The sequence below is a fragment of the Apus apus genome, chromosome 4 (genome assembly GCF_020740795.1).
Source record: "Apus apus isolate bApuApu2 chromosome 4, bApuApu2.pri.cur, whole genome shotgun sequence".
NCBI lineage: Eukaryota > Metazoa > Chordata > Aves > Apodiformes > Apodidae > Apus > Apus apus.
This window is the reverse complement of record NC_067285.1, coordinates 99406478-99420037: the sequence shown is the minus strand read 5'-3', so window position 1 is coordinate 99420037 and position 13560 is coordinate 99406478. Positions and strand designations below refer to the sequence as shown.

General features: G+C 44.8%; 1 protein-coding gene across 16 annotated transcripts in view; it reads right to left on the bottom strand.

The window, feature by feature from the left end:
- Positions 1–4004, bottom strand: part of PROM1 (prominin 1) — a 62960-nt gene extending 58956 nt beyond the window's left edge. For 13 of the 16 annotated variants that reach the window (XM_051617892.1, XM_051617902.1, XM_051617896.1 and 10 more), the window contains exon 1: positions 3175–3211. The gene's annotated coding sequence lies outside the window, so the exon portion shown is untranslated. Of the gene's footprint in view, positions 1–3174; positions 3219–3655; positions 3737–3900 lie in introns of those variants that run through there. The other 3 variants (XM_051617886.1, XM_051617888.1, XM_051617889.1) reach the window with 3 other exon arrangements.
- Between the last annotated feature and the right edge of the window lie 9556 nt (positions 4005–13560).

Genomic DNA, 13560 nt, shown 5'->3' with positions numbered 1-13560 from the left:
AAATGTATTTAATTATACAAATACACAGATAAAGCACTATTAAAATGTCCTTCCAGTACAGGAAAATAATCACTATGCTTGCTAGAAACATGATGTCTTGTTTTAACCAAGAAAGAAATTTCAGTTTTAAGACAAGGACACTACTGAAACTGAAAGGACACTACCTGTAGTGCAGATACAAACAATATTCTGCTAATGGAGACAAATAATCAGCTTCCAATTCCAAACCCACTCTGAAGTCTCCAACTCTACACAATTTTCAGTCAAGCTTCTATACAGCTCAGGATTTTTAGCCAAGCAGGTGGGTTTCTTGCACAACAAAGAACCTGCCGAATTCTGATCATACACTCTCCCTCCCCTTTGTTAGCAAATACATCACAATAAACATCATATATATAATCTTACTGGCCAGTTTCTCCAGGCTGACACTGAATCTTCTCTATACTTTTTAAAACAGTAATGTATTTTCAAGGCTACATTAGTAATGATCAGGAACTTGCAGAAACCCAATTAAGCCTGTAACTCAGGATATCTCTAAGCATTCAACCTACCTAAAAATAACTCAAATGTAAAAAGCTCCCAGGAGTTACACTTATCTTGATATCTAAAAGAAACTTACCTGGGAGCATATTACTAGTAAAATATGCTACACAAATAGCATTAAAAAAAAAAAAATCTATCCATGAAATCTGTAATTGTTAGAACTGCAAGAATGGCATATGCTCAAGTGACACATATAAAGAGAATCACATAGCAGTTCGTGGTGCTCCTCATTGCAGCATGTGGCCATCTCATTTCCTCAGAAACAGCATGGCAACACTGCAGTCAATGTGCTACAGCAACTGCCAGCACAGCTCTCCCCAAGTTCAAGTAAACAGTCAATGAAAAGAAGCTGTGTGTGAACCTTTGAAGCGCTTAAATACATCACCGATAAGATAGCTATTTCTTTGCTGTTTCCATTAAAAAAAAACCCAACAACAACCACCAAACCACAAATCCCACAAAGTACTTAATAAGATACATAATAACAAACATGTTTAATTTGTTTTGTGTGGTTTGCAAGTGTCCACCTTCAAGACAAAACTTTTGATTCTTATTCTGCCGTTATCACTAATACTCTGCACATACAAGTCACTAGACATAATTCCTGGGGGTTTTAACCACTACCTGTGGAGAACACCATCACCCTTTTACCAAGTACACTGCAGTATTATCACTTCTACAATATATCTCATTATTTAAAATACTGTTATATTTTCCAAAACCATTCAGCTTCAGTGACTTCACTGTAAGTTTTAACAGGGGAGAAGAGACAGTGAGAGATGCAGAAGTTCAGCAACTGCTTCCATGTTACATCAACTCTAAATAGCAGAGCTCAGAAACAGCATGATGTCCAGCTCTTTGTTCAAAAAGGACTGGCATCCTTCTGTTTAACACTGTAATCTATGCAAATACAAGGCTGCAGTGCAGTGATGCAATGATGATTAACCCTGTGAACCGAAATTTAATCAACCAGAGGCTACACTGCTCAATGTGGAAGCCTGCTGGCAGTGAACCATGATGGGATGGCTGGAAGATGCAGTTGTCCACAGTAAGTCTACACAAAGGACCTGGCTGTGCTTGTTACAATTTTTAATTATTAATTTGAAAATCCAAGTCCGTAATCCTCTTCAGTGAGGTTGCTCCAATGAGAGGAGCACCAGAAGAGTGAAATGCATCAAAACAGTCACAGTTACAGGTAGATTACAACTTCTAAGTACACGTATAAAAAAACAACCCAAAAGCAACACCTTCCTATTCGAGTAACGTAATGCAGCAAGCCAACCTAGATGCTGGCGAGTTAAAAAGCTACAGCTTGCTGTCATAAAAATCTGTCCTAAGCATACCAACAATTACAACCTGTTGCCACAGGAGGAGTAGAAGCAAAAAACCTCGTAAGCAGTAGGGACTGCAAAACGAGTCTGCAAGCACCGACAAACAGAATCTTCCACACGAGGTAGCCTCAGTATGGATCTGATTTTCTTGCTGCATATGCTCAAAACAACTAAGTGCTCAGGTCAGAAAAAGTGGGTATTCAGGTCCCAGGCTGGCTTTAAGCAGCTACTTAATAATTTGAAAATAAATAAATAAAACAACACCAAAAAAAAGCCCTGCTGATTTACAAGTACAGTAGTTTGCAAACAACAACAGACCTGTAAAAACTAATTCCAAGTAAGGTATCTTTCCCAGAAGATGAGCAAGTTTGATTTGTAGCTGACTGCTTACATGTTAGAGTATACCAACTAAACCAAAAGAAATACATACATACATATACATATATATATATATATATATATATAAAATTTGATTTTAAGTGGTGCATTTAGCCTAGTGTTCACAGAGCATTCCCTTGCGAGAGAACTTTTCAGTATCACACAGAAAATTTTAAAGCCAGCACAAACAGGCAAACGTGAACTGATGAGGGCTGAGTAATGTCCCAATACCAAGGTACTGGGATGACAGACCCCACATACTCCCACTGGCAGCTGAAACAGTCTTGCCCTCGCCGTCTTTCCAGTTACTAAAACTGTCCAGACCTCTTGCTCTACCAGGCTGCTCAGTCCCTGATCTGCAAACTGCACAGGAGCAGAGTACCGCAGCTCTGCCTCTGCTGGCATTCTGACCGACTTGATAGTTTCTTCAGTCGCTCCCCTGCATCTGTGTGCAGAGGAAGACACTGCCCATGCTTACCACCACTACTCCCCCCCCTCCCCTGCTCTCGGATGAGGTCCCCAGCTGACAGCAGATTCACCCCTGCCGAGAGAGAGGTCAGACCGCCGGGGCGGGCTGGTGCGGTCCGCACAGGTACGCACTGAGCAGGAAGCCCCCAGCAGCACCGCCTCAGCTCACCCCTCCGAGGCGGCATCCGCCGCAGCGCGCTGCCGCGCCGGCGGGAGCGCACGGGGCCCTCTCCCCGCTCACATCCACGGTTTCACCGCAAAGCCAACGCGGGGCTTTTGCCACCGCGGTGTCCTCGTCCCCCTCCGCCTCCCCGGCGCCGCTCAGGCCCCACCGCCTGCTTCCCCCCCTCGCCCGGGCAGGTGCCCTCAGCAGACGCCCTCCTCCCCGCCGAGCGGCTCCGGCTCCCCATCCCTCCGGAGATCTCCGGGGCTCTCCCCGCTCCGCTACACCTACTGCTCTCTTTTCAGCCGCCAGACTCACAGCCGTCCCCCGACCCTTCCTGAGCCGTCCCCGCCACGCACGACCCTCTGGGGAGCAAACCCGCTTTACTCGCCGCGGCCGCGCCCGCCGCCTCGCTCTCCTCAGCGGGCGGACCCGCCCTCGCTCCCCGCGGACCGGCACACAGCGCCCCGCCGTGCCGCAGCCTCTTCCCCCCGGCCAAACTCGTCGCTCCCGCAGAGCCCCTGTCCTCAAGCCCACTCCCCCGGTTCCCTTCAGCACAGACCCGCCCAGCACCAGTCCCTCTGCAGCCGCCTCGCCCCGCGCTGCCAGGGCCGGGGCTCCCTCCCTCACCACCTCCATCCCGCCACTCCCTGCTCCCACAGGTCTCCCTCCCAGCCCCGACTGACCCCTCCCTGGAATCCCCACGGACCCTCTCGCCTCCGGCAGCGCCGTTCCCTTGGGCACCCGCCTCTCCCGACGGCCACCCGCTCACCCTGACCCGGTTTCCCAAGAAGGTCCTCCCGCCCGCCGACACCTCTCCTCCCGCGGCGGACGGGACCCTCCTCCCTCTGCCGCACTCTCCCGGCCCCTCTGCCGCCCACAGTGGCAGCAGCCGGGCAAGGATAAGAAGCCCCACCCCCACCTGCTGCCTCCCTCAGCTTCACCGCGGTCGAGGGGGCGGTGAGGGAGCGCCGTCCCGGGACCCCTCCTCATGTACCCGCGCCCGGCAGCACTCACCGGTGAGGCGAGGGAAGCGAGACGGAGGCGCCGGGGCACGGCCCGGCCCGGCCCGGCTCGGCCCGCTCTGCTCCTCTGCTCTGCTCTGCTCTGCTCTGCCTGCCGCCTCAGAGCGCCGCGGCGGTGCTGGTGCCGCCCGCGCATGGATTATGGAGGGCGGGCTCTGCCCCGGGCCGGGGCTGCGGGACCACCCTGGCAGGCTGAGGCTGGAGGGGGGAGGAAGAGGAGGAGCGTGAGGGGTTTAACCCCAAAGGGACCCGGCAGGCGAGCGGGAGCTGGGAAGAGGCTTCGTGCCGCCACTATTGAAACTTGGTCGAAAGGGTCAGGCTGAGTCCGCAGCCGTGCGGGAAGGCGGGTAGGGGCACGCAGCGACCGGCCTGTTGCTCGCCGGGCCGGCTCCGAGGGGGAACCTGGCCCCAGGCCGGGAAGGTGCCCCGGAACGCGGCGACGAACGGCCGGCCTCGGCACAGCCTGCTTTTCTGCTTCCTAGTCTGGCCGCGCCATCCCTCTCCTGGCGCTTGCTTTGAGTTCAGGCGGGTTTGCTTCTGTCAAAGTGATTTATCCAATTAGCTTTTGGGAAAATACCTTATTTTACCCTTGCCGAGGTGCTTCCTTGTTTCCTGATGGGGTTATCGTTTCTGCTAGGACTGGTATCTGTGTTCCTAAGCGTTTCTTGTTTCTGAGGGCTAGTTTTATCGATAAGAAGTGCTTTTCCTAGAGGCTGCAATACAGTGACATACACTTTCAAAGGCTCCTGCACTTGCCTCCTTCTGCCCTTTGTGATTTTTATTGGCAGCTTTGATATTTTAATGTGGTTCCCCCATTCCAATTATAAAACATAAACATGATTCTTAGCTCTCTTACTAGATCTTTCATAATTCCGCATAGATTAAGGCAAAGCAGGAAGGTGTGCTGGAGATCCAAGGTCGTACTGTTTCCTTGGAGGCCCTTAAAACTGGTGAAGAAGGCAGTTAGTCTCCCTTTTGGCTTAATGCAGTGTCAGGCAGAAAGAAATCAAGGCTATGGCAGCAGCCTAATGCTAGTTTGGCCAAACAGCCAACAGTTTTCCCAAAAACGGTGTTTGGTGTTGCTGAACTCTACCTGCATTTTAGCTAGGGGCGTTTGCCAGCAGTGCACATGAAAGAAGTTGCCACACATTAGCTGCACACAGAAAGAACAAGTATTTTGACCAGGGATAGTCCTGAGTTACTTCAGCAGGAGGGTATGTAGCACCACAATCCAAAACGGAGTGGCAAAGCTCAAAGAAAGGCTCTTAACCTAGTTCTTGTTTTAGTTCTCATGTGCATCCTAGGCCAAAGAGGAGCAATGCTGTAGTCGTGGGGAAAACACAGAATGTCTTGATGAAAGGACAAGTGTGTTAAATGAGCCACAAAGTCCTCAAATCCAAAAGTACAGCTCTTGTTTAAGCTTTGGATGAAAATTGTTCTAAATACAAGGCAATATGCCTTCCAAATAGTGAGCTATGTGTGCCCAACACTACTAATCAGGTGATCCAGTGCGTTTGATTCTTTTGCTCCTGTACAATGTTAAAACAGGAAGGCCAAGTTTCATTGCTGTCCAACTGCAAAGTGTAGGCATGTGGCTACAGTGATAAATAACCACAAGAGTGGAATAGTCTTAAGAGCTTGAAGAGAATGTGGAAATGGGGAAGAGAATGGCATGGAATGAAAGGTAAAGAGATCTAGCCTTGCTGGACCCAAAGACACTTAAAATTTTCTTTTGGATTACTAATTACTGCAAGTTATAGGTAGTCACTTTGTGGTAGGCTACCACAGGGCTTCTAGCAGAGAAATGTCTGTAGCTTACATAAACGAGGACATGCAAGTAGACTTAAAAGATACTAGCTTTTAGAGAGGAATTGAAACTAAATCAAGACTGATGCTATTAATGGAGGGCTTTCTTCAGTAGATGAAGCCAACACTGATTTTCTGATTAGTGGTATCGATGTGTAACAGTTTTCCTGCTTTTTTTTATGGGTGCTGCCATCAATATGAGACCTGAAGCTTTCCAGTCACATCTGAGTTTCTTTATAGTGTTGGTATCCAGGCTGAGACAAGGAGTTTGCCTAAGGTCTCTGGAAGTGACAGTTAAGATAATTTATATCATATTATTACTGAAAGTATGTTCTCTGAGTAGCACCTAGTTAAAATGTCAGAGCTTGTCACTGTGAGATGGTAGGTGGAAGCATGAATTCTTCAGGTGCTCCCCATTATTACATTGCTGGCAACCCCAAGTATACGTTTGACCTAAAAGTGCTCTAAGCAGCTGTTGACCTTTCCTTAATGTTTCTTCTTCACTAACCACATGTCAGGTAGAGGCGGACAATTGTGAAGTCAAAAATACTGCAAGATTTTGCAGCCCATTCCTTTGCTCCTTATCTCCCTGCCATCCAAATCACAGCTGTGTCCAGGCCTGCTTCACTGCACACTTACCTAATGACATTTGGCTGTGGGCACTGGAATGATGTGCTGGTGTATGGTTTGCATGCACAGTGTAGCAGAGCATGTAAAAACAGTGTGGAGTCTTAGCAGGCTCAGAGAGCATTGAGAAAACTTGTCCTCCAGGGATTGCACCATCTTTTATCTGTGGTCCTTTGTGCCTTAGGGCGATTGGGCTAAAATTAATCAAGATGCTTTCTAGCTATATTCTTTGTGGCCAAAACTTTTAAGTGATCTCAGCACTCAAAGCTGCGGTCAGGTTCCTGAGACAGCTAAACCCCTAATTGCTTACATAAATGAGGAAGCGGTCTTTTAAACCACAGCACGGTAGGTGCTAGGGCCTTTGAAAACCTGCTTTATAAGCATCTAAAATAGGAACAGCTGGTTGAAAAAACCTAGCCCATACACCGTGGTGAGCATTTGAAAATCTGGCTGCATATCAATCATCTCTGTTATCTCAGAGGAAAATCCTCAGATAACAGGAAGATACATGAGATTTAGAGCTTAACTATAATGGTTGTATCATGTAATTGATTTTTAAGTAGAGCCCGTGATTAAAGGTCTATTAGATAAATAGTCTTTTTGATTAGTTGGAGTTAAAGTAGGCATAGTATTGCCTGAAGAGATCTAAAATCGTAACGCCAAACTTTCCACTTCCCAGCAAGAAAAAAGGTCAAGGTAAAAAAACCCTCAATCTCTTATATTGTGTTTAGTATTCCCCTGGCTGTTCCCTGAATGTGAGTTCAGGGAGAGAAGTGTGCCTGGAAGTGAGGAAGAGGAGCAGCATGTCTTCCCTGCACCACGGCTATGGAGAAGAGTGATTTATACCCTTTGCCAAGAACACACCAAAGAGTGAATTCTACTGACACCTCAAAATCCAACCAGTCTACCTGTCCCTCTTGTCAGCTCTACCCTTTAGCCTAATGCCTGCCCACTATGCCCAGCTTTCTGTGGGTTATAACCTCTGAGCCCTTCCCTGCCCTTCACCACCGCATGCTCTGCCTAGCTCTGCCTGCCCTCCTGCCACCTGATGCCATCCTTCCCTTTGGGTCTGTTTTAGCCCTTCAGATTCTGCCAGCCCTCCCAATTAGCTATTGCTGCCCAGCAGCACTCACCAGCTACCTGCTTAACCCATGCTCTCCTGCTCAGCTCTCCATTGGCACTGTTTCTCTCCTCTCCAACATCCGCAGCTGCATCCCTCCTCATCTTTAATTCTCCTGTGGGATGTGAGGCTTAAGGGATTACTGGCTGTGTGAGTTCACAGCCTGAACTCCAAGCTCTGAACTCTTCCAGGCTAGAGCCAGGTTAGCCCAGACTCTGGAGGCTCTGGGAGAGCAGGGAACTGGGGTTATAGCAGGCAGGAATGACATGTTGCCATATTAGACACAAAAGACATAAAGTTTGAAAGAATGATTAGGATCCATAAAAATGGCGGGAAATAGCGCAACTGCCATGTGCTGTAGCCTTCCATGTATTTGCTTAATTTCTTACTCCTGAGGGAAAATACAAAAAGGAAATGGACAATGTTACTCACATTCATTCTCAAACTTAGAAACCAACATGACATTTTATTGTAGGCCTTTGATTCATGACAGTTTAGGATATTATTTCAGTGAGGACTGCCTTATTTGAATGGAAGATTTATTCTACTGTACTTTAGGATGCCTTCAGAGAGTAGATGTTTTGTCAGCTACACGTCTTGCCATTACAACTCTGCTGTGCCCCCTTCTCACGACTGCATAACAACTTGTGAAGGAACTTAAAAATTATATTAATAGCTTTTCATCTGAGGAAACCACTTGTAGTTGCTATATCATATTTCACAGCTAAACAAAGATACAAAATGTCAGGGATTAGATGATGCAAGTTCTCAGAGTTTGTAGCGTCTTTTATGAGCTCCCCCACCCTTCTTTTCCATCATCTCTCTGTTTTATTTCTGCATGCAAGTTTTGATGCTTGACATCCTGATAAATTACCACGTCAGGAATGTTTGAAATGAAAACAGGGAAGGCACATCTCTTTTTGATACTGGAGCAAAAGGAACATTACTTGGTTCTGATGCTGTTTGATAACATACTGGGAAGCAATGGCCAGCTATCCCCTTAGATTTTTGTTCAGCAGAGGGACTACACAGCAACTCCCACATTCTCTTCTGTGAGAACTGTACATAAAGAGCCATCTGACAGAGCACATGGCCACATCAGCAAGGGCATTTCAATTTGTTAGAAAGCCACTTATGGCCTTAAATAAATGCTTTCAAGTGTAGTCCTGAAAACCACCGGCACGAGTGTAATTTCACCTTGTCGAAAAAAAAGATTTTAAATAAGGATACTCCTGTTTACCAAACTTGCACAAACAATTTGGTGTCATTCCCCTCAGAAATTACAGTAAAGCTATGGAGCACATCTGTTCTCAATGACTGGTAATTTCTTGCTTGTAGCCAATTAATTGTTAATTACCCCTATGGCTGTTTCTTGAGGTATACTGGTATGTATTCGAGGCATATAGGGGCTTCAACCAGGCTGGGTCCCACAGGCATGGCCACAAAGTGAAGTTCTGGCTACTGGAGCCACCTGTGCACATGGTGCAAGTGGCCAGCAGCTGTATGTGATACAGCAACTGAGCCCAGCCTGCTGCCCCACCTTGGGCTACAGTTAGGGATGCCTCAAGATTAGGACTGGTAGATTCTTCATTCTCTCTTGTGGCCTAGTTGATTTGATTTTGGTTTAATTAATGTCTTCTGAAAGCTAGGACCTGAGCTGGACTGCTTGGACAGAGGCAAGAAAGGCTGTCATATATAGTTTATTTAAGCTATTCATTTGATAAGAGTATCTGTCAGTAAGAACAAAACACTGCAGAAATAATTAATCAGCCAAACCAAATACACTCATAAAAAAAGCTAACACAAGCAAAAAGTCATTGATCTTGATAAGTCATTTGTTAAGAAAAAAAAGATCAGTTTTCATCTTTGTTTGTGACCCCATGATAAGCAGAAGTCCCCTCAGTGCAGGATAACTCTCCCATGCTTCCCACAAAATGTAATCCTACCTTAGGAGCTTAGCTTCTGAAGTGACCTTCCTTTGTCTGCTTGCTCTGGAGTAAATTCTGTCTGACGTGAGTAAAGAAGATTGGAAGAAGGTTATTTTTATTATCAGTATAAAATAATTTGTAGCACAACAAAATACAGGAAAGGAAGGCATCCATTCATTATGTTTTCAGGGAGAATGACACCACCACCTACAACATCTTGCAGGAACCGCATAAACAACACATTGCAGGATTAACCTGACAGGGCCCCTTCGCTCTAGTTTCTATTATTAACTTTACACCTAGTGCAAGTCTCCTCAAATGAACTATATGAGGTATAAAGATTTATCTTACACAGACTGTACCTTAGTTGAAAATTTATTACCAGGATAGTAAGAGGTCTGGATTTTATACACCCTTCGTAGAGATGTGCTGAGTATCTGATACCTAGGTTTCTGAAAGAGCTAGGAGAGAAGAATTTTTATTGTTACCTCATCCAGGCTTCTGGTCTAGGCAGTGGACTATTCCCTCCCTCTCCTCATGTTTAACTGCATACTTGAAAAATAAAATACCAGTTCTGTGCCTCCCCATCCCGAGCCCCCACATTCTTCTGAATGCTTGGGACAGGAGCTGTTGTTACACAGAACAGAAGTGCAGCTTCTCCCCTTTGTCACCCCACAGCTCCAGATCCCTCCTTGGTCTTCTCAGGTTTGGCACAAAAACATTCATTAGGGGTGAACAGAAGACTGCAGCCCCGATGAAAACATGCTCTGAGCAAAATGTCATTTCAACCTTGTAATATATTGGAATTTATTTATTTTTTAAGGTGTTTTCAGAGTTTTATGGAGGAGATCGGCTTTTTTTGCTTTTTTCCCATCTAATGTTCTAATTAACTTATTATTTTCTGTATTCTACTTTCCTGCTGATTAAAGTATGAGGAACAAAGAAAGGGAAAAGTATTTCTGCTGTTGGAATATGCAAGTCATAAGAAAGACAAGCTGACCTTTAACTCTGCTACTTTGCTTTTTTGCATGTCAGAATTTCAAACAATTTTCCCTGTTAGAAGTGTTTCATGGCATCTCTAAGCATTTGAGAAAAAGGGAACATTTGTACTGTCTGAAGACACCTGAGATTTGTTGCTTTGAAGTTAAACCTTAGTCTTAAAATCTGGCCTGAGTAAGAGGCAGCACATAGCTATGTTTGTGCAGGCAGCAGAGGAAGAGTCAGCCCCATACTCCAAGAGCTGCCATGTGCCCCTTGGTTCAGCCCTGCTGTGGGCTACAGCTTCCCTCCCTCTATGCTTGAGTTCACAGTTGGGCTGATCAGTCCAGCAGGGGCACAATCCACCTTGTCATGCTGCTTTGCTCCTTGCTCAGGATTCCATTCTCTGGCTGCATATGTATTAATTCAGATGTAGTTGCCACACTGGCACTGCTCAAGGGACTGTGAAGGCTGGGGTGGGGGTTGTTCACTTGAGCACATCCTGCAGCCTGCACCTTTTGGCCTGGGGATGAAGGCCCAGAAAACAGATACATTGCAGACATAATCTGGGCAAAACAAAGCACAACTTTCATCATTGTACAGACTCATCACCAGCTTTCATAAAAGGGACTACAGCAAGTCATGCACTCTGTGGTCTGCTCTGACTCTGCTGAAGAAATGAATGATCAAGTGTTGTTTCATAAGCTCCTTGATTCATAGGGTTGTTTGTTTTTAAGTTAGAGAGGACTGTTCTGATAGCCTTGCATGTGATTCATATACACAACATACACAAATCCATGAAGACTCACATACTGGTTTCAGTATCAAGCTCATCAGGTATGGCAGACTTCTTGAGAGAAGTACCCAGGTTTCAGGTGACAGTAGATCTTTCCTGGGTTGTGAACTCTGAATGGCTATTGTCTCTCATTATTAAATATTACAATTTTAGCCTTTACCCGAGTTGTCTAGTTTCAGCTTCCAGTTTCTTTTCTACTATTTTGAACAGCCTTGTAATAGCAGTGAACAATGGCTACACATTACCAAGCAATATAAAAGAATTAGGTGTCGTACCACTCAGTGGTGATACTACTCTTCAAGTCTGCCCTTCACGACATAGTTCAGCTCTGCTGGGTGCCACAAACTAAAGCTGTTATGATCGTGCAGCACCATTCTCGATAAGAATATTGCTAAGTATAATTTCCATGTTTCCTCTCCTTTTCTGAACTAAATATTGGAAAGAATCATGTTAAAGAATATGTTTTAACACCCACCAGCACTGGTGTTGCCTGCTCACTTGATTAAAATAATGTTTGTGATTGAATGTTGTTGGCTTTCCCTGCCATCAAGTATGGAACAAGCTATACAGTGTAGAAAAGGAGTTTCTGTGCTTGGAAGAGGCAGTGGTCCAAAGTGGACATGACAACTAAAAGTTGAGAGTTTTGGTGGGAGTTCCAAGTAGAAGGCAGCAATATGCTTTTCAGCAAATAAAGCCTCTAAATCCCATCCAGCTGCTAAGGTAGAAAAGGTCTTTTGACAAATCTGGAAGTCACAGTTTGTTACTCTAATGCTTTATCTATAAATCTGAACCTGGCTCATACTGTGGCAGTCTTTCTGCTCTTTAATTCACTGCACATTGAATTACAGTCATTTGAAGAGCTGGAGGTCTAATAGACTGCACTTAGATTGCAAACTCCTGTTCCCACTCCTCTCACTAAATGGACACTTCATTTAACTCCTCTGCTCTCATCCTGTCTATCTGAAGAGGCAGTCTCCAGAAGACCTTACAAGACAATCAGGGGCAGCTACCTGCCAGGCAGATTTTTCCCACAAACTTAGGGACTTTATGGTGTTTTGTTGTATTGAACTTTTCAAGTCCAAACAAATGTAATTTTCACCATATTTTGGTGTCACTTTCTCAAGGCTACCAGATCTTAGTTTTTGTTGCACCTTGTGCATCCTAGCATTTGCCTAATTTAAGCCTTGTGCAGGCTTAAATATTTGCTTTTGCAGATTTGTAGTATTTACCCTCTGCTATTTGTAGTAAGGAGAGGAAATAACTTCCAAATCCTGGTTTGGTTTTAGAAGCAATCATCATGTTAAAACTAATCCACAATACAGTGCAGTAAAGCATACTAGTTTATGTATTCTATATGAGCTATCTGACAGTTGAGACAGTACAGGCATGCAATTAAAAATTACACCTTAAATGTATTTTAAGCTTTCATTAGCAGCTGTTTCATATTACCAAGCATGCACATTGCAGTGGTCTTGTAATTGGATTTAAGTAGCTTGCAGTATATCTCAAAACACAGAGCAAAACCCAGCAAACCATTATAAAAAGTGTGCCCAGTAATTCCACCCATGGGTTGCCAAAGCAAGAGCAGAGAGTTCACATGAAAATTATTTCCTGCCTGTGTGAAATCTGTGAACATTCCCAGAAAGATTAGAAAACAAAGTTTGCCCTGGGTTGGGAATACAGTTTACATTTAACTCAACGAGGGGAGATATATGTGTGTGTAGCTGTCAGCCAAATCTGAATTCTGGTTTAGATCAAATGTTATTAGTTTGTACTTAGTGACACAGTATAGCACATACACTTGAAAAATCCTTACAGTTGAATTTCCAGCCTCAGCGTATATTATAACTCTTCCAATATTTATTTTCTGCAGTCACTTTGCAACATCTGAAAGATAGTAATTTAAATATCTTGTCTTTTGGTTTTGACTGAGAAGCCAAATTTCTTTTTTAATATTGAAGTTTTCCTGTGAGGGAGGGGGGGAGATAGTATTTTTATAATCGAATGCTTGAAGATTTTAGGTATACATTTTCCACTGATTTTAGAGAGGGGGGAAAAATAATAATTTAAGATGTTTTTACTGCTGAAGCAGGATTTGCAGTACTACCAGGGACTGCTGTTCTATTTGTGAGCTAAGATTACTCTCGGTGAAGTGGCTCAGCTCCCCGAGGTTCTCCAAATTCCCGTTATGCCTTTGCCAGATCCACAACAGTCTCTAATTTGTTGTATCACTAAAAAAAAAAAAAAGGAAAAGCATGTGCATGGCTGAAATGAAAGGGAAAAGAATGTGCATGGCTGAAGATCTTTAAAGGCATCTCTGTAGAGCACCTGCGTGCGTAAGAAGTTAGAGGGTCGTTTACCAATTAACTAGGATCTGGGTGTCCCCAGACTTGGAAT